This window comes from Podarcis liolepis (genome assembly GCF_965112155.1).
Source record: "Podarcis liolepis genome assembly, chromosome: 11".
NCBI classification, from domain to species: Eukaryota; Metazoa; Chordata; class Lepidosauria; order Squamata; family Lacertidae; genus Podarcis; species Podarcis liolepis.
This window is the reverse complement of record NC_139565.1, coordinates 7,638,846-7,660,416: the sequence shown is the minus strand read 5'-3', so window position 1 is coordinate 7,660,416 and position 21,571 is coordinate 7,638,846. Positions and strand designations below refer to the sequence as shown.

Below are 21,571 nucleotides of genomic sequence, written 5' to 3'. Positions count from 1 at the left end.
CTGACTGGCCTTTATCTTCTCTGAGGCCAGGAGCGGTCCCGGCCCCCATGAGACCCGCCTCTCCTGGCCTTAAGGCGAGCACTCCTCCTGGGAGAAACCAGTTCCCTTCGCCTCTCTGCCCTGAGCCTCTGCAGTTCAGGAGAGGCTGAAGGGTTACTGGGCCCAGGAGACTCACCTGTAGGCACTGAGTCCTCAACCACCTCTGGAGCCAGAATGGATTCACCTGGTGCCTGCTCCTGAGGATCCGGCACAGGTGTAGGCACCTCAGAATCAAGGCCCTGCCCCAGTTCAGCCGGCCCTGGAGGCGGGGACTCCTGTGCAGGCTGGGATTCCTCCGGTTCATCCTCTGAATCGGAATCCCAGGCCATCACAGTGGGGCTCATATCCACTGACATGCTTTTGAACTGCTAGGTTGGCAGGAGCTGGGACCGAGCAACAGGAGCTCACCCCATCACAGGGATTTGAACCGCTGACCTTCTGATCAGCAAGCCCAAGAGGCTCAGTGGTTTAGACCACAGTGCCACCCGCGTCCCACTTTGACTAGAGATATCACCTCATTGACAAGAGGAACCCATCCCAGTTCTACCATAGAGAATTACGGTATATACTAAACAAGACCCTACAGCTGAAAGAAAGATTTTGTAATGGAAAGCAGCTGGCATGTTTGAAACAAGAGGAAGGGACGCGTTTTGGGGAGGTTTCAAATGTATTTCTCAGAGACTCCCTAGAAAGCACAGACTCCAGTTGAGCCACGATCTTGTTTTGCAAAGTCAAGTTGAGCTTGGAAGGATGGAAATCCCACGGATTTCCTTTTAACAGGGAATGCTGACGTCGCAGCACCTCTTCCAAATTATGGACGTAAATTAACCTTGCATTAAATAACCACAGAGCTTTTGGTGAAGGGGGGCTGTGAACGTGCACCCGGGCCTTAGAAGCCAACCAACATGTCTCTTTTCCTGAGCCCTTTGAGCTTTTGTTCAAAGTTTGAAGGCTGCTCTCTGACAAGTGATTTGTTTCCATTAGAACATGCCTCCTTCCAGCCGTCCGTGACCATCTTGTACTTAGGGCTTTATAAGCAGCACGTCTCAACATTCCTAAAATCCCAGGGAGGATCTGAAAATAGAAAAAGAAATGAGCATTTAAATTATAAGCAACGGCCCTTAAATAGAGCTGCCATGTTTTGAGGCAAGATAGTGTCTCTTTCCCCCCTCCTTCTCGCTTCCCTCCCCCCTCCCACGGGGTTGCAAGTTGCTTTTTCCAGAATACAGTGCAAAGCCACCGAGATTTGCATTCCCTCTTCTATTTATAGGAGCCTCTTTTAAAACGAAACAGGTGTCAAGTTGAATGAGACTGAAGCAGACTTACATGTCCTATATGGCTGGGAAAGCAAGAGCCGGGGTGTGTGAGAGAGGAAACAGAGCGACTTGGGTGACTGGCAGATCGGTTGCTGAATGGAGCGAGCAGCCGAATGGGGGAGATGAAAAGCTGAGCTGATTCTCTGCAGGGCTTCGGCCATCTTTAATTCAATCGATTTAGGAGCATTTAATGACAGGGGAAGGGACCAGCTGGCTTTCCCTGCAGAATTAAATCCTCCAAAGATTGAGAGAGACGAAGTGAGAGTTAACTGTGCAATGCAAATCCCCTTTGGGTGGAGAGTGGCATTGGGCAGAGGGGCAGCCTTGGCAACCTCCGCCAGCTCACCCCATTGCCAGCAGAGTGATATCAGTGCCAATCCACCGGCGCAAAGCTCTCCCGTCCATTCACTGAACAGGCAGACAGGAGTGATGTTGTCTGGAACCCTGCCAGTGGGAACCATTGGGAAGCCTTGGAATGGGGCATTTAATGGGCCGGTGGGAAGGCCAAGGGTCCAGATAATGGGTCGATTACAGTGGTACCTTGGGTTAAGTACTTAATTTGTTCCGGAGGTCTGTTCTTAGCCTGAAACTGTTCTTAACCTGAAGCACCACTTTAGCTAATGGGGCCTCCTGCTGCCATCGCGCCCCAGGAGCACGATTTCTGTTCTCATCCTGAAACAAAGTTCTGAACCTGAAGCACTATTTATGGGTTGGCAGAGTGTGTAACCTGAAGCGTATGTAACCTGAAGCATATGTAACCCGAGGTACCACTGTATTTGCTTTGGATAGGGTCATGCTTCCCCTGAAACAGCAAGTTAGTAGTCTTGGGGTGCTCCTGTGTGCATCTACCTCAGCGGCTAGGAGTGTCTTCTATCATACAGTGGTACCTCAGGTTAAGTACTTAATTCGTTCCAAAGGTCCGTTCTTAACCTGAAACTGTTCTTAACCTGAAGCACCACTTTAGCTAATGGGGCCTCCATCTGCCGCTGCGCCGCCGGAGCCCGATTTCTGTTCTTATCCTGAAGCAAAGTTCTTAACCTGAAGCCCTATTTCTGGGTTAGCGGAGTGTGTAACCTGAAGCATATGTAACCTGAAGCGTATGTAACCCGAGGTACCACTGTAGTCGCCTTTGACTGGACTTAACTGTCCACGGGGTCCTTTCCCTATCTCTACTCTAAGGGAGAAGGCAGTCCAGTTGGTAAGAGAGTCTGATGTCCAGAACGTCAAATAGATCTTGGCCACAGCCATCATTTATTTATTGCAATAGGGAGATTAGCAATTGTCATTTTAGCACTGTTTTGGATCACGTCTCACTTCTAATGGATGCTCTTCAGTATCTTCCTAACTTCAACATTCCTAACTCTCCCTGGGAGAGGCTACTGCCAGTAGAAGTGGCAGGTGAGTGTGGGCCCGGGTTTTGAGGGTTGGGCCCTAGGTCACATGACTGAGCAGAAGAGGGTTTGTTGTGTCCCGCCCTCAGCTCTCTGCCACAATGTCCCTTTGGGGGACTTAGACTGGTGCAAGTTGCACAGGTTTCAGCTGCCCCAGATGAGCTGCAGTGAGGGACTTCAGGCCAATGTAGATAGGAAAGCCCAAGGTTGGCCAAATCCAAACTCTCTCATCCTGCTGGATCTTGGGTTTGGATAGTGCTGTAAGTTAGTGCTGTTGCCTCTGTATTAAATGAACACAGTGAGATTTTTAACAGTGAAACTAGGATGTGGCTTGATTTTGGATGAAATTATCATCATCATCATCATCATCATCATCATCATCATCATTACTTTATGCCTCTATGTGTATGGCTTTTCCTCACATACCCTTTAGTCTGTCCCAACAGATTTTCCTTCCTACTAGACAGAAGTACTGTTTTGGGGGGACAGGAGGTGGGCAGGAGTGGAGGACTCCCAGGTCCTGAATGGGGTAACTGTGCCCCTGAAGGACCAGGTGTGCAGCCTGGGAGTCATTTTGGACTTGCAGCCGTCCATGGAGGGGCAGGTCAACTCTGTGTCCAGGGCGGCTGTCTACCAGCTCCATCTGGTACGCAGGCTGAGACCCTACCTGCCTGCACACTGTCTTGCCAGAGTGGTGCATGCTCTGGTTATTTCTCGCTTGGACTACTGCAATGCGCTCTACGTGGGGCTACCTTTGTAGGTGACCTGGAAACTACAACTAATCCAGAATGTGGCAACTAGACTGGTGACTGGGAGCGGCCGCTGAGACCATATAACACTGGTCCTGAAAGACCTACATTGGCTCCCAGTACATTTCCGAGCACAATTCAAAGTGTTGGTGCTGATCATTAAAGCCCAAACAGCTTCGGTCCAGTATATCTGAAGGAGCGTTTCCACCCCCATTGTTCAGCCTGGACACTGAGATCCAGCTCCTAGGGCCTTCTGCCGGTTCCCTCATTGCAAGAAGTGAAGTTACAGGGAACCAGACAGAGGGCCTTCTTGGTAGTGGCACCCACCCTGTGGAACACCCTCCCACCAGATGTCAAGGAGATCTGAAGGAGAAGACATCTGAAGTTATAAGAAGGTTTTTAATGTTTAATATTTTATTATGTTTTTGTGTATGCTGGAAGCCACCCAGAGTGGCTGGGGCAACCCAATCAGATATGTGGGGTATACATAATAAAATTGTTCTTATTGTTCACTCAGTGTCCTGCAGGTTGCTTATGGAAGGGGTAGGCCAAAATTGATGCTCTTTTTACAGAAAATGTGGGGAGAGAAGCACTCTGCTTTGTAAGTGGTGTCTACCATGTTGAAAGTACACCAATAAAAGAATGAAAATGGTTTATTGAATATTTACATATAAATTATAAACAGATAAAAACATTGGCAGGAATATTGTGATAACCTGCAGTTTCATAAGCGTGTATATTTAAAGAAGATGAATAAATGAGTAAATTAAGTTAATTTGGATATGCAGAAGATATTAAAAGCAAATTTAAGGAATCGTAGAAAGAGGGGGAATGGAGTAAATTTTGAAATGTTAAAATGAAGTGCCTCCAATTGCCAATATTGGTCCCTCTGGCAAAGACTGGCCGGCGATTGCTTGCCAACCATGTATGCTTGATAAATTGGAGCCCTGCCATAATGTCTCTGAAGTTTCACCAGCTTCCATCTGCAGTAATCATATGGGCATCATGACCACAGTTGCGCATTTGATCCTGTGATATATCTGACCACTGTTCCTTAAATCCTTTTTAGAGGTGGCAGCCTGGCTGTGGAAAAGATGTCAGGCAGATGAACCTGAGTTACCCAGTATCGCTCGCTGCCAAAGAGTCTCAGGTTGCAGCCGTTCCTCCTCGAGGCTGCAATCATGCGCCCATCAGCCAAAAGGAAAGAATATAGTGAGCTAATCAGAAGGAAGCAGCATGGGTTATTTGGAAGTCTGTCCAGAATGCCAGTTTGGGCTGTTCTGGCTGTCCCCAAGTACCCCAAGCTGTGTGCAAACTTAGAGTTGCTGGCTGTCATTCTCTTTCTCATACAATTGCATACAATTCCAGGATAATCAGGTGCCCCTCAACCTCCCACTTGTCCATTGGGTCTCTTTCTTTGAAATTCATTCCCATTGCTTCCTATCCCTCTAGCTTTCACTTGACACTTCTGTTTATTTGTCAGGGCATTTACTGTATTTTTCGCTCTATAGGACGCACCTGATCATAGGACGCACCTTGTTTTAGAGGGGGAGAACAAGAGAAAAAAAATTCTCCCCCTCTCTGCTCATCGCCCCTTCAGCGAAGTGGCAGGAGAAACGGAGCCCCTTCCATTTCTCCTCCCGCTTGGCTGAAGGGGCACTGCGCAGCTCTCCCTCGCTGAAGCCGGGAGAGCAAGGCTCTCCTGGTTTCAGCGAAAGGAACCTGAAGCCTGCGGAGCACAGCTGGAACTCGCGCTGCACTCCGAAGGCTTCAGGCGGCTATCCCTGAAGCTTGGAGAGCGAGAGGGGTCGTTGTGCACGACCCCTCTCGCACTCCAGGCTTCAGCGAAAGCAACGCAAAGCCTCCAGAGCGCGGAGGGAGCACTCCCTCTGCGCTTTGGAGGCTTCGTGTTGCTATTGCTGAAGCCAAGAAGCCTGCATTCGCTCCATAGGATGCACACACATTTCCCCTTAATTTTTGGAGGGGGAAAAGTGCATCCTATAGAGCGAAAAATACGGTATTTATTTATTTTGAAGAAGAGGTTCCTGAACTTGTTGGCTTTTTTTTAGGGGGACCAACCAACCAAACTTTGTTGAGCACGCAGTCAAGGTTGTTGAGCTATTTTTTGGGGGGGGGAGAGATTGCCCCTAAGTAATCTTCTCTTCTTCACCCACTCACCCTACCAACGGTTTTGGCACCTTACGATGGCTCCCTCTGCTGCACCACACCAATCGCTGTGCTGCTGTGCCACAATACTACAGAGGTGCTGGAATGCACCAAAGAGGTGCCGAAACTCACTTCTGGTGAGTTCCACCTGAAAAAGCCCTGCCTACACTCACCTTGAGGGTGCAGCATTTTAGACCAGGTCCTCAAGGTGGTTTTGAGTACCACCTTTGCTTCTAGCAGAATGTCCTCCTCATCAGTGGTGTAGCGTGGTTTGCCAGTACCCGGGGCCGCATGGTGAGAAGGAAATGGATGGAGTACGCATGCACATTCAACTGCCTAATGACATCCATGTCACCCAAGAGATTGAAACTGCAGAGATAAGAAAAGAAGAGTCATTCTGTTATCTGCAGATGTCACTTCCTGGTTCGCATGGAGAAGCCATTTTAATAGAGCCCAGTGTCGGAAGCACACAGCAGTATTGAGGCAGCACCGGATGTTGAAATTTTGCACCCCTAACAAATTTGCACCTGGGGAAACTGCCCCTTTTGCCCCCTCCCGCATGCTATATTACTGCTCCTCATGATGGGAAGCTGTTCCAGCTGCTTGGTTGCCGCTTTGCTTAATGACTCTTTCCAAAATTCAGGATTCATGCTGGTCAGTTGACACGATGCCCAAGGGTAAAAAAAGAAATCCATTTGTAATCAGAAAGCTCTCTTGGGGAGGACTGCACAATAATGTAAGTGAGTTAACAAAGAGCTGGTTTGCAAGCACTGAAGGAGGGATTGATTGAGGCTGGAGGAACATGGCTCAATTGATAGAAGAGCATTACCAAAATCATTTTGGTGGGTCTCTTTACCACTTCCACCCAAAATAATATGTCAAAGGTAGCCTAGGGGAATGGCATAGGTTTCAAAGAAATAGCTTCACTGCAGAGTGCTCTTTCTGGATGCTTTTCATTCGCCAAGTGTCATCTTGCATATTGACAGCACGTCGTCTCGTTAAAGAGTCATTGCAGAGCATTCCAGAGGAATATTACCTTACCCACTGGAAACTTGGACCAGTGAGTCTATCATGCCTTACAGTATTGACAGGGTTGCCTGGGTCACTTCTGCCTTCTATGCTGGCCTAACAGAACGTGGAAGGTTGGTTCTTGCAACCTGTGAGTGCTTTGCTGGGTGGGCATTTTGAATACCAAGGTTTATTCAACTTACGAATTGCTTCCCGCAACAAAAAGTCCTGGTGCAGTTTGCAACGAGGATAAAAGGCAGTAATAAAAAGACATAACAATATTAAAGACATCATCATATATATATTCAATCACTGATGCAGCCAAAATGTTGGGGAAAGCAAAAATCTCCTTTGCCTGGCACCAAAATAATGACAAAATTATGCCTGATGGGTCTCTCTGGGGAGCAACTGCGGAAAATGCCTGTTCTCTCATCACCACCCTCTGGACTGTCCTCAGAGAAATGCCTAAGATGATGATCTCATAGTCCACACTGGATCATAAGCTTGGATACTACCACAAAAGGCCTTTTCTTCAGCCACCACTCACAAGGTAGAAGGTGGGGCTCTCAAAAGATCTCGATTGATAGGCTCAGGTGGAAGTAGACACTCATTTCAATACCTGGGCCAGGCCATCTACAAATCTGAAGGCAAAACCTGGCATCTGGAATTGAACCTGGAAAGAAATTGGCAGCCGGTGAAGCGCTTTCCATTCTGGTATGACATTTTCTCAGTGGTCAACCACAGTCAATCTGTCCACCACATTTTGGATGAGTTAAGGGTACGGTTCACAAATGCTCTTCTGGGTCAATCCCATGTACAGTGGTGCCCCGCAAGACGAATGCCTCGCAAGACTGAAAACCCGCTAGACGAAAGGGTTTTCTGTTTTTGAGCTGCTTCGCAAGACGATTTTCCCTATGGGCTTGCTTTGCAAGACGAAAACGTCTTGCGAGTGTTCCGATTTTTTTCCGCTTTCCCCCCCTTTTTCTAAGCCGCTAAGCCACTAATAGCCTTTTAGCCGCTAATCCGCTAAGCCTTTAATAGCCGCTAAGCCGCTAATAGCGCTAAGCCGCTAATAGGGTTGCTTCGCAAGACGAAAAAAACGCTAGACGAAGAGACTCGCAGAATGGATTAATTTCGTCTTGCGAGGCACCACTGTACTGTAGAGCAGCCAAAATTCATGAAAGTCACTGCAAACTGTCAAACCACCTGAATGCCCAGTGCTGGACTTAGCGACATCCTCAAGCTGTGATCTGGGTCAAAAGGGTGAGACTCTGTCCAGAGCCAGGCTTCCTAGTGTTCCTCTCTTGCTCCCAATAGCATAGAGCCCTTCTTCATCTTAAGCATTGTGAAGTTTCTTTGGTTTCACCATCTATTTTTGTTTCTTGAAGTCTCTTTCTTCACCTCTCCATTGTTTGGTCCTCTTTCTTAGCATGTTACCTACTATGTATTCTTCCTTCAGCATCCTCGCTGCCGGCTTGCTGTCCCCTGAGAGCCAGCGTGGTGTAGTGGTTAAGAGCGGTAGACTCGTAATCTGGTGAACCGGGTTCGCTTCCCCGCTCCTCCACATGCAGCTGCTGGGTGACCTTGGGCTAGTCACACTTCTCTGAAGTCTCTCAGCCTCACTCACCTCACAGAGTGTTTGTTGTGGGGGAGGAAGGGAAAGGAGATTGTTAGCTGCTTTGAGACTCCTTTGAGTAGTGATAAAGTGGGATATCAAATCCAAATTCTTCTTCTCCTTCTCCTTCTTCTCCCCCCCCCCCCCAAGTTTCCCTACATCCCGGGACAAATGCCCATAGGACGTCCCTATTTTCATTGGAGAAATGTTGAAAGGTATGTAGCCATCATCTGGGTGAAGTTTAAATCCTAGCCAAACAGATGAATTTCCCTTCCCTCATAGAAGGTGGGCTGTGCATTGTCTTGTTCCCTGAGCAGCTGTACCTTCCGAGTTACCCATGAGTTCAGACTAGTCAGCATCAAAAGCTTTTTGGTCATGTGTGCAATGAAACAGAGATTATTTCACCCATTCTGAGTCCATATAGCATCAAGTCTGGGATCAGGCTGGTCTAGTTTCGGGAAGCTTTTAATGTTTGATGTATTACAGTATTTTAAATTTTTTTGGAAGCCACCCAGAGTGGGTGGGGTGGGGTATAAATAAATAAATTATTATTATTATTATTATTATTATTATTATTATTATTATTATTATTATTATTATTATGTCTAGCCTCCAGATAACCTCATCTTTCATTTTGGTAAAGATATATTTTGTAGTTCGCATGATTTTGCTGGCACTGTTTTTGGTTTAGACTCAAAAACCCAACATAGCCTGGGTCAAGACATTCAGTGTCCAAAGGATTAGGTTGCTGTGTACAGTTCCCTTTCTCCTTCTGGTTTTTATTGTCAGTTGGTTGAATAAATATTCTCAATTGTTTCTCCAGAATGACAAAATTTCAATTCTTTGTTTTGAAACCAGAATCTGCTGTGGATTTTCAAATGCTGAGTATATTTAGCCTTGGATGAAGTGCTAACCCACAGATGCAAACAATAAATTCCAAGATTCACCCAGCATAAGAAAGAATAGATAGCAAAAAATAAAAATAAAAATCCTCTTATGTGGTCTATAAATGTACCTGGTTTGCTTTGGGGGCTCAGTTCTTCCAGTATGGTGAACAGTCTTGTTATGTAAGTTGTGATCACTGCAGAGGGTGGGATGGGAAGAGCCTCTCAAATGTCCTTAGAAAACATTGTGGACTATTTAATATCTGGCTTGGTAAGCACAGTAGTTATGAAACAGCTTTTTAGAATAATTTTGGAACTCTGCCTCTGTTTCTGTTTATTTTAAGGCTTATTTGCAAGGGATAGAGTGACCGTGTCCTAAAGTATACTCCAAGCGAACCCTCTCAACCTAACAAATTAATACCCTACCAATAAGGTCATTTCTTGAAGCGAAGACCCAATGTTAACGATGCCCACAACCGTTGCCAGCGTTTTCATCATCCTAATAAATTTACTCTCAATTTCAGGAGGTGAGATCAGGACATGGTGGACCAAAGAGGCAAGAGGGATTCACAGGGGTCGGTCTGCCCTCACTGCCACATATTTAGGAGACCCCAGGCAGGCCTCCAGTACTTAGGTCACAGTTCTCAAATGTCAATAGAATGAAGGATCTCTGGGCTACTTCGCTCCCTGGCTCTGGAAACGTCTAGGTAACAATGTTCCACATTTGTGTTTTAACGCTTTGTAAAAATGTATTGCCAGGTTTGTTTACACATTTATAATGTGTGTCATTTGCCTGTTTTGGCTTCATGAAATTAAGACCATTTGCATGAACAGGGCAACACGTTTGTTCTGGAATACAAAATTGTTAAGCTTAGTAGCCTTAAGAACAGTGCCTGCTAAAATAATTGGAATAAGCTTCAGAAACCTGGGTTCCCAGGCACAATTAAATATTCTCTAGTTTTGTTGATGTGAACCTTTTGAAATACATACCCTCACATTTTTCAAACTTGCCAAAGCTTCAGGACTAGAAACAACGGCATTATTATTGTTTTTTAAAATTCTTGCAGTGATTCCAAAAGCCACATGTACTGGTTGGGTGTTGCCAACCAATTTCTGAGTTTGTGCAGTAGAAGGAAATGAATGCATTTATGGTTGTGCTTATACATGTGTCCTACAGATAAAATGACACAAAAAGGTCCTTACATATTTATGGCAGGTTCAGGATCCCTTAGCTATAGAAAGCAAAAAGAGAGCTGATGTAGCATAATGTTGGGTTATAAATAATCCCTGTGATATGGACTCTTTCTTGCCACAATGTCTGTCACGGGATTATTTTTTGTTGTTGTTCTTATTCACATCACCGTTAAAGATTTTATTTGTTTGCTTTCCGTAGAGGTTGTACTGGGCTTGTGCGGTTGGGCATTCCTGCCTTATTGAAGCCCCATTCTTGTGCAAATCTATGCTGCGCATTAGTATAACAGCACAAGGGGAGAAGGAGAACCAATTTGCTTGCTCATTTATTTGCAAACTCAGGTACAGTGGTGCCTCGCAAGACGAAAAGAATCCGTTCTCTGATTCTCTTCGTCTAGCAGTTTTTTCGTCTTGCGAAGCAAGCCCATTGATGGATTAGCGGATTAGCGCTATTAGCTGCTTTTAGCGGCTTATCTGCTGATCGGATCAGCTGATAAGCGGCTTAGCGGCTTAGAAAAAAGGGGGGGGAGAAAAAACCCCCGCAGGAACTCGCAAGACATTGTCGTCTTGCGAAGCAAGCCCATAGGAAATTCGTTTTGCGAAGCACCTCCAAAACGGAAAACTCTTTCGTCTAGCGAGTTTTCCGTCTTGCGAGGCATTCGTCTTGCGGGGCACCACTGTATTCAGAATGCACGCTTGTTCAATGTAACAAGTTGCTCCTACACCGATTCTTAAGTGCTGTCTGTATACCAGTGCAACAAGGCAGCATCTACTTATGTGAACTTCACTCAACTCAAATCCTTTCTCTTGCCAGAGGAAACCCAGTAACCCCAGATCTTTTAAACACAAGAACTAGGGACATTGTGTCACGACTGAGCTAAGTATTCATTTCACCAGTAGAGCCAGGCGGGGAAGTTTGGAAAAGTGGTACTTTCCCATATCTGTTTGCTGTGAAGGTACACCCTGTTGAGTGTCTTGGGACATCATGTGCAGTGCCAGAAGCAAGTGTGAATTCTTTCCCTGTACTTTGCAGGAATGATGGCAGGAACACGAGAGGCCGTTGCAATGGAGGAAAGAATGTGGTAAGAAAGACTCAGTACGGTCCGTACGCCAATAAAGGTTTGAGAATCTGACTCAGTACAGCTTGGCCATTCTTGTTCCAGTTTTGCAATCCCAGAAGTACTGCCTGCAGAATTAGCTAGCTGGAGCATTGTGGTGCATCACTGCAAATACTCAACAAACGGCTACAGATCAATTTTGCCTGTGTCGGTGTGTGGGACAAGCCACAGAAAAGGAATGCTTGTAATAACAGGATTGTGAACTGTATACAACAAACAACTTCCATTAAATAGGTTTAATAAGTCAGCCAGTCCCTATGGAATAAATGACACAGGATAGTGACAGAGGCATGCACTCTGATTATGTAGACTACAGGGATTGGTGTCTGTTTTTAGAGCAAAAAAGGCACAATATCCCAGTGCCAGATACTTCAAGTACCAGAATCCACCGGGGGGGGGGGAGGGGGGAGAGTGGACAGAAACTGGGAGGGAAGCCATGTACAGTGGTGCCTCGCAAGACGAAAAGAATCCGTTCTGTGATTCTCTTCGTCTAGCGTTTTTTTCGTCTTACGAAGCAACCCCATTGACGGATTAGCGCTATTAGCAGCTTTTAGCGGCTTATTGGATCAGCTGATAAGCGGCTTAGCGGCTTAGAAAAAGGGGGGGAGGAAAAAAAAACCCCGCAGGAACTCGCAAGACATTTTCCTCTTGCGAAGCAAGCCCATAGGAGATTCGTTTTGCGAAGCACCTCCAAAACGGAAAACTCTTTCGTCTAGCGAGTTTTCCGTCTTGCGAGGCATTCGTCTTGCGGGGCACCACTGTACCTCTTTTGCTCTAAAAGTTGAGTCCTCTCATCCATTTGTCGGGCCTTGTTGGTCTAAGCACGACAGCCCCCCCCCCCCCAAACGCTGGGACCAACTCAGTCCCTCTGGTGTGCAAATAGAAAATAAACCAATCTGTCTTTTTAATAATAATAATAATAATAATAATAATAATAATAATAATAATAATAATAATTTGCTTTTACAAGTGTAAAGATACAACAATACCAAATACATATCCATATTTAAAGATTTCTCGGAATTGCCAGACTTCCCATCATATCCTCCCTGGGTCCTATTGTCAACATTTTCAGCTCCATATTATTTCTCATCCATATTTTATATCTCTCCATATTGTCCATAGTAGTTGTTACATTACAAGTGTTATTAGAATCCTGCTAATGTTTTCATCTGCTTACAGTGGTCTCCTAAATAAATTATAAATGTTTCCCATTCTTTCTTGATGTTTTGGTCTTCTTGGTTCCTGAGCTTTCCGGCCAGTTTTACCATTTTGGCATAATCGAGCAGCTTGGTTTGCCATTCCTCTCTGGTCGGGGCTTTATCTTCTTTCCATCTCTGGACTAATAGCATCTGTGCGGCTGTTGTCGCACACATAAAGATGTATGGGATGTCGGTAGCTACAATTACTAACAGAAAGGCTTCTGGGTGGTTTTTTTACAAAGGTTATTTTAAACATTTTTTCCAGTTCATTATATATCATTTCCCAGAATGCTTTTATTACCTTGCACGACCACCACATTATTTGTTTATTTTGAATACAATCTTAATTTTATTTTCACTCTAAATTTAGACTCTAGATGGATACAGCATCACTCAGATCCTGTGTCCAATGGCTTTGGCAGGTAGGTTGGAGTGGAACTTTGCCTGCACCGTGCTGCTGTTTCCATGGGCACAGGTCACATTTCCCCAGATCACTCTGGTCCTGTTGGGTTTGCCACCAGGAGTCGCAGTGTTGTTTTTTGCTTTGCACACATAGGTGCATTTCTTGCCCAAATAGAATTCTGTCTCATTACGGGAAAAAACTCCCTCAATTTTCAGAAGAGCTGTTCTCTCTCTGGTTTCAAAGACCTCGCTTGTAGCCAGCAGAAGTGGCCTTGGACTACACAGCCTGCCAGTCCTCAGCATCACCGAGCCAAGATGGCGGCGAGAAAGAGCCACGACCACCACATATGATAAAAAGGTACCTTCTTTTACTTTGCATTTCCAGCAGGTATTCGTACTTGTATTATACATTTGCACTAACTTATTAGGAGTCAAATACCACAGATACAACATTTTCATATACCGTATTTTTCACTCTATAAGACGCACCAGACCATAAGACATACCTAGTTTTTGGAGGAGGAAAACAAGAAAAAAAATATTCTGAATCTCAGAAGCCAGAACAACAAGAGGGATCACTGCACAGCGATCCCTCTTGCTGTTCTGGCTTCTGGGATAGCTGCGCAGCCTGCATTCGCTCCATAAGATGCGCACACATTTCCCCTTACTTTTTAGGAGGGAAAAAGTGAGTCTTAGAGAGCAAAAAATACAGTAATTTTCTTTCAGCGTACAACATACCGAGAATTTCTAAACCAATCTGTCTTCATTCTCCAGGGGGATGTTGGATGGGGGGATTTCAGGGACCACATCTGGCCTGCAGACCGGGGGTTCCCCACTCTGCTTCGTGGCACCGGACTGCATAGGCTGTGTCTGTTTCGTAATGTTTAGCCCCAGTGTCCCCAAACAGCATGTGTTGGGGTCAAGCCGGTTTACTGTTCAGGCTGCCTCGAAACAGAACCGGAATGGCGCCAAGTCATCGATGGAACCACCCAAAGCTGCATTTCTGCCACACAGAAAAGCCCTCCATGTGTTCCCATCTTCTCCTAAAAAAAACCCCAGGGCCAAAAGCTACCACATCAGTCAGGCTTGCTATAATGAACTCCAGCTTCTCCTCTGTTTGGTCCTGGCAGTGATGCTATACATATCATAGGAAACCACGAACCCCAACCGCAAGACGAACGCCTCCGTTTCTATGCAACGTTTTCCTCCTGCAGGGTGCTCACATTATCAGGACTTGGGTGTCACAATGCAGACGCTATTAGAAGGCACCTGTTCGATACAATGGAAAAGCAGTCTCCTGTGATTAAAATATCTCTTTTATGACAAATGCCGCACAACTGTTTGGCTGCAACTATAAAGCAAACGGGCTATTTGCATATGAAAGGGGATTCTTATACATTTGGGAGTGATGGAATCGGATCTCTATGTGGCCAAGGAAGTGGGGATAGGAAATATTTTCTCTCTCCTTTTATTTCCATGGATGTTGATAGGGAAAGGCCACGGTTTTGCATCCGCTGTTCTGGAGCTATTGATCCGGGCAGCACTGATTGCTGGAATGTTAAGTCTGTCGTCTCAGCAAGGAATCAGAATTATGCAAGATGTGCCAAGAGGAAACTTACTTTCCTGTGTGTGTGTGTGTGTGTGTGTGTGTGTGTGTAGTTTGACACCAACTGAGCAAATGCAGCAAGTGAGAATTTGAAGTCTGTAAATAAACATGTATATTCTTTGTGATGTTATTAGCAGTGAATACTTGAAAACAAGCCGGGTTTCAGTTCAGGATCCCAGTATGAATTTAATGTATTAGGGAGCCCCGCAGATATCTGCCGGGTACTCTGAAGGACACATGCATGCACACACGAGCAAGTAAATATACAAGTAATCACACAAAACTGCATTTGGTTTGTGAGCAGGGACACTGCTTGCCCCGTCTTCAAGAAACTATTCTTACTTCCACTTTCCTAATGTAACGATCAGCATGCCATTGTGGGGCTGGTACCAAGCATGGATGCGGGTGGCGCTGTGGTCTAAACCACTGAGCCTCTTGGGCTTGTCGATTGGGAGGTTAGCGGTTCGAATACCTGTGATGGAGTGAGCGCCTGTTGTTCTGTCCCAGCTCCTGCCGACCTAGCAGTTTGAAAGCATGCCAGTGCAAGTAGATTAATAGGTTCTGCTGTGACGGGAAAGTCATCGGCAGCAGTGTCTGGGTGTAAATTGGTGAAAATGTCCTGGAAAATCTATACGTATGGCAGCCTGTGCCAATTTTGCCATTTCTTCCTAAAAAAGCTCAACAACATTTTTTGTGTGTCCGGATTTTCACTGTTTGAAATATGGCAATCCTAATGCACTGGGAAGTGTAGCATAATGCTTGCTTTGATCCAACACCTCCTAACTTCCCTGCAAAAAAATCAAGAATGAATGCTCAATATATAGGTCATCTGGAAGCCCCATGTTGCTCCCTGCAGCCCCTGTTTCGCATCTGGGTCCTGTTGGTGGACTTTAAGGTTCTGGTAAAGAGCAAAGTTGATCCTGCAAACTAGAAAGCCATTTGCCCTCCTTCAGCATATCTTTGGGATTGGGTCTTTAAAAATAGTGTTCCATGGCAAAATCTGTTCAAATGTAATGTTGATACTTGTTAACAGACTTGAGTAATTTTATGAAAGAGGCAGGAGATCAAGAAACAAGACTGCCGAGAACTTAGCATAAAGGCTAATCCAACTGTGTACTAAGAACCGATCCAATTAAATCATACATTTGCTATTCATCCCTTTTAATTAATGCTTCCCTGTCTCGTTTACGCCCACATTAAACCATCCCTGAATTATGGTTCTTGGCTCATGCAAGTTTGCATGACACAAGTCTCTATTAACCTTGCAAAGATGATGGTGGGAGGAACAAAGTGGGGTTTATGTAACAAGGAAACACAGAACTCGTAAGTGAAGATTTAGCATGCTGCCTCACTCAGGCATTCCACATCACCATGCCTTCCAACCTTGGTTGGAGGAAAACGGTTACACTTTTTAAATGGGCAAGAGAAGCCCATATTAGGTAAATAACAGGAGCAAGAAGGAGGATCTATTTCTAAAGCAAGCAAGCAAGCAAACAAACAAACCAACCAACCAATCTACATGTGTGTTTCTGCACCATATGGAAACACAAAAATTACATTTAGGATTTGCAGGATCAGTGGGCTCATTCAGCTCATCTGAAGGTCACAAAAGTCAGTGACACCAGAAATTGAGCTCCTCTGCTGATCCTCATCCCATCTGAAATGGTGGGTGAGGATCTCCAGTTATCTATCTGAAGATGTGCTTTCTTTGGACCATCCCATTGACTCTGTTGACCATTTTTTTCCATCAGGCTCCTCCTTCCATCAGCCACCGATATTCCAATAAGGCTGCGACAAAGTGAGAGAGGAGAAGTAGGAATAATAATAATAATAATAATAATAATAATATTTATACCCCGCCACTCTGGGTGGCTCCCAACAGAATATTAAAAACACAATAAAACATCAAACATTAAAAACTTCCCTAAACAGGGCTGCCTTCAGATGTCTTCTAAAAGTCAGATTGTTTATTTCCTTGACATCTAGTGGGAGGGCGTTCCACAGGGAGGGTGCCACCACCGAGAAGGCCCTCTGCCTGGTTCCCTGTAACCTCACTTCCCGCAGTGAGGGAACCGCCAGAAGGCTCTCAGAGCTGGACCTCAGTGTCCAGGCTAAATGATGGGGGTGGAGATGCTCCTTCAGGTATACTGGAAGCTATGCTGAGAAGCCAGCTAGTTTCTCACAGTCCACAGCCCCCATCTAGCCTTCATCAAGGCAAGGAGGAGGCATGATTAGAGTTTTAAGGACACATTTCAGCCAGGCAAACACACTCCCAGAAGGTCTGAAGCAGGACTGGTCAGAGGGGTAGCCTGAGGAGAGGCTGTGAAGCTCCAGTGGCCAGACAAAGAAGCCCAGAGGTTCCCCACCCCTGCTTTGAATGAACAAATACATACATTGTATGATGTTAAATATAGCAATCAGCATGGAACAGCCGCTGCATCTCACTTCACAAAACGTACCTCCAACAGTGGTCTTCCCTCCCTCCTGAGGTGACCAGGAGTCTCATGTTGACCCATGAAGCCCTAATGGTGGACAAGAGACTTATAATGATGAACTGGAAGAAAAGAGATACGATTCACCTTAATCAATGCCTTGACAGCATGACAATGTTGGCAACATATGAACGGGCAACTTATAGATGCAGACTTTCTTTGGATAAATACAATGATATCTGGAAAGAGTTTACACAGAATATCTTTCTTTTTTGGTGATCGCTCGTAGCTGAGTAAGATTGTCTTCCATGAACATGGTCTTAACAGTGAGTCCGCAAGTGACTGTGGAGGCCAATTCTGGATCCACACCTCCTTCCACAGTGGGGACATAGGTTTCCGAGTGGGAGTTGATCACGGTGTGGATTTGCCAAGTGTACCTTCCTCTTAGCATGCTTCTCGTCCTGAGTCCGAGTGTCTTCAAAGTCCATGACACCTTTGGTAAAGGCTGTTCTCCAATTGGAGCGCTCACAGTCCAGTGTTTCCCAGTTGTCAATGTTTATATTATATATTTTTAGATTTGCCTTGAGAGAGTCTTTTAACCTCTTTTGTTGAACACCAGCACTGCGTTTTCCATTTTTTAGTTCAGAATAGAATAGTTGCTTTGGAAGACCATAATCAGGCATCCACACAACATGACCAGTCCAACGAAGTTGATGTTGAAGAATCGTTGCTTTGACACAGAATGTATTAGGTTACGGACAATTATATTAGGTTCTTGAACATATTAGGTTATTGACTCTCCTTCCTTGGAGATTTTAAAGCAGAGGTTAGATGGCCATCTGTCATGGATGCTTTAGCTGAGATTCCTGCATTGCAGGACTAGATTTGTTGGACTAGATTTGAATAGTCTGATTTGAAAATACGAAAGAAAGAGAGAGCAGGGAAGGTCTTGAAATTGCCTCCAAAACAGCACCCGGGCAGCAGAATCAGCAGGTACACAGACCACCTAGTTACAGTCTCCCCCTTGATGGTTTAGGCGTATGGTGCTTCGATTTAATTTATAGTAATTACTTCTGCATTTGCATCTGTTCATATGCAAAGTTTATGCAAAATTCATGCCATATGCAAAATTTATGCAAAAACGATACCTTCTTTTGTCCTCATTTGCTTGTTTGGTGATGCATTCATTTCCACTTCTCTGCCAATGTGGACGTATGCACCTCAGATTTGTGCTTACTGAACAGCAACGCAACACAACAAACTGAGAGGAGTGTAAGATAAAAGGTAAAGAACCCCAAGATGGTTAAGTCCAGTCAAAGGTGACTATGGGGTTGCGGCGCTCATCTCGCTTTCAGGCCACAGACAGCTTATCAGGTCATGTGGCCAGCGTGACTAAACTGCTTCTGGCACAACGGGACACTGTGACAGAAACCAGAGTGCACGGAGATGCCATTTACCTTCCTGCCACAGCGGTACCTATTTATCTACTCGCTCTGGCGTGCTTTCGAACTGCTAGGTTGGCAGGAGCTGGGACAGAGCAATGGGAGCTCACACCATCGTGGGAATTCGAACCGCCGACCTTCCAATCGGCAAGCCCAAAAGGCTCAGTGGTTTAGACTACAGCGCCACCTACACCACTAGAGGAGTATAAAAAGTAGCGATGCCTTTGTTGCCTCAGATGGAATCCTAAGCATCAGGTTCACCAAACTGAGTTCCACTGGAATCAATAGGATTTGTGGCCAAGTAGGCAAATATTTTGATAAACCTAGACAGCAGCTTAAAAAAGCAGAGACATCACCTTGCCAACAAAGGTCCGTATAGTAAAAGCTAAGGTTTTCCCAGTAGTGATGTATGGAAGTGAAAGCTGGACCATAAAGAAGGCTGATCGCTGAAGAATTGATGCTTTTGAATTATGGTGCTGGAGGAGACTCTTGAGAGTCCCATGGACTGCAAGAAGATCAAACCTATCCATTCTGAAGGAAATCAGCCCTGAGTGCTCACTGGAAGGACAGATCCTGAAGCTGAGGCTCCAATACTTTGGCCACCTCATGAGAAGAGAAGACTCCCTGGAAAAGACCCTGATGTTGGGAAAGATGGAGGGCACAAGGAGAAGGGGACGACAGAGGACGAGATGGTTGGACAGTGTTCTTGAAGCTACCAGCATGAGTTTGACCAAACTGCGGGAGGCAGTGGGAGACAGGAGTGCCTGGCGTGCTCTGGTCCATGGGGTCACGAAGAGTCGGACACGACTAAAGGATTAAACAACAACAACAACAGGCAAATATTTCCCCACTTTACTGAAAACTCCCAGTGCAGTCCTCGGAAGTAAGCCTCAATGGGTTTGACAGCACTTACTCCCTGGTGATTGTGTCTTGGATCACAGCCTCAGCATCCCTTCTGCCCCATGCCCCTGAGGCAGCAATCCGAACACCGAATCCACTGTGGTCAAACACTGTTATCTCAAAGTTAATAATCTGCTTTTACAAAAGCACTTGAATAGCTTACTCTTTCTGTAGAGATGACAGAGCAAGAGCTATTTCACCCAGTAGGTCTGCAAGAAAAAACATTCAGACATTCTCTGTGATGGAGCATTAGATTATTATTTTCTTAAAAGGGAAACACTATTAAGGAAAATTTAAGCTATGGCAACTGTTAAGGTCACCGTTGGACGTAAGACGCCTTTTCTTGGAAACACAAACTCTGCGAAAGCGTCTCTCCAACAAAAAAGGGGAGAAAAAACAGTGTTTGATGGACTTAGATCTCAGTAATTTAAAAATCCTTCTGAACATGTCAGTGTGAGTTCAAAGTAGCTAAAATAGCTGCAAATGTGACGTGCTAGGAATCTGTGGCAGGGCTGAAACAATCAGAAGAGCAAACAAGTAATGATTAAACCTCTAATCAGAAGCATTATACGTTGCTGTGTTTCTCCTTGTAGCTGCAGGAAAAGATGCTGTAACAGATCTTTAAATAGAAAACCTGAGGCTAAATTCCACTTCATCTATCAAAAGCAGCTGCTAGGAGATGACCTAATTTTAGCAGCTTATCAATTCCTTAGTGCTTGTTGGTTGATGTAACTTTGATCCTCTGATGCTAGATGACTTTTTGTGCTGAATATAGCTAGAATTTAATGTGAATCTTTTGGATGGCTGCCCAGCCAGGCTGCATAATCCAAACAAAGTGGGTGGGTGGGTAGGGGAGAAAGAGCAGGGCATGTTTCGAGCTACTCACGTGTACAATAATACAGCCCTTACGCACACACACATGTGCACACAGAGCCATTCATGTCGCCAAGCACAGATTTTAAATATAGTCTTCTTGGTTGGTTTCCTCTCCCCTCCCAAAGAACGCTTTGCTTTTCACATGGCAAAGACCTGAGCATTTTAGGATTTAGCTGCCGCCAAGCTGTAATGATAATTGCAGGATGCCTGTAATGAATGTTTTCCAACCAAATCATTGTCATTTCATAGGGCTGTTATTTCTATTTATGTACAGATTAGCCAATGCCTTATCAAAGGGAGAGAGAAAGGCTTTGTTTTTGCTTTTTTCCAGTAATCTGCATTGTGAAGGGCCTTTTGTCTCCCTTGCTGTCCCCCCTCCCCTTTTCATGTAGATTCTCTAACTTGTTTTTCTGTTCTTTTTCTGGCTCCTCTATAAATCCATCTGGGGCACACATGCGACTGGCTGGGCATGTAGCCGATACTTCGCACCGACTTACATGCCCTCCCTGGCCTTATTTGTTAGTCATCAGGCCAGAGGAGGAGTTTGGTGCCCTATTTTCCCCCTTAACGTTATGAATAACATTATGTAAAGGGGGGGGGGTGCAAGGCTGAGTTCAGCCCGATTCATCGCTTTCCCTCAGACCAAGGAGGCAGCTCTGTCTTCTCCCAGGATCTCTCAGGGACCGGGGCCATTTTGGGGCATTGTTGACACTGAAAAGGTCCATGACTCACCGCGTTACCTTGAGCAAGTGAGCAAGTGAGCTATTACTCATTTACGTTTCTTAGTTAAGGCATGCAAATACAGTGGTACCTCGGGTTACATATGCTTCAAGTTACATACGCTTCAGGTTACAGACTCCGCTAACCCAGAAATAGTGCTTCAGGTTAAGAACTTTGCTTCAGGATGAGAACAGAAATCGTGCTCTGGTGGCGTGGCAGCAGCAGGAGGCCCCATTAGCTAAAGTGGTACTTCAGGTTAAGAACAGTTTCAGGTTAAGAACAGACTTCCGGAACGAATTAAGTACTTAACCCGAGGTACCACTGTATAGAACTATGAGGGAACTGAAGCTCATGCAGTCCAACCCAAAACTTTTACCTGATCTGCATTTCAGCACTCCCATGAGAAAAGTTAAGGATGCAGGAGGTGTCCTGTTCTAAACCACTGAGCTTCTTGGGCTTGCCGAAGGTTGGCAGTTCGAATCCCCATGACGGGGTGAGCTCCCGTTGCTTTGTC

At 45.3% G+C, this 21,571-nt stretch overlaps 2 long non-coding RNA genes and 1 pseudogene across 3 annotated transcripts; all 3 read right to left on the bottom strand.

The window, feature by feature from the left end:
- Positions 1-378: 378 nt before the first annotated feature.
- Positions 379-9,412, bottom strand: LOC310688504. Its single transcript, XR_014516977.1, has 3 exons — positions 9,300-9,412; positions 5,835-6,030; positions 379-1,113 (listed from the first exon to the last, which is right to left on the bottom strand). It is a non-coding gene; the product is annotated as an uncharacterized lncRNA (long non-coding RNA).
- Positions 9,413-13,015: 3,603 nt separating this feature from the next.
- Positions 13,016-13,942, bottom strand: LOC310688213 (large ribosomal subunit protein eL33-like; annotated as a pseudogene). The gene is made up of 2 exons: positions 13,835-13,942; positions 13,016-13,358 (listed from the first exon to the last, which is right to left on the bottom strand). The product of its transcript is annotated as a large ribosomal subunit protein eL33-like (transcript).
- Positions 13,943-17,138: 3,196 nt separating this feature from the next.
- LOC310688533 lies at positions 17,139-20,120 on the bottom strand. The gene is made up of 3 exons (XR_014517015.1): positions 19,625-20,120; positions 18,268-18,355; positions 17,139-17,241 (listed from the first exon to the last, which is right to left on the bottom strand). It is a non-coding gene; the product is annotated as an uncharacterized lncRNA (long non-coding RNA).
- Positions 20,121-21,571: the final 1,451 nt, after the last annotated feature.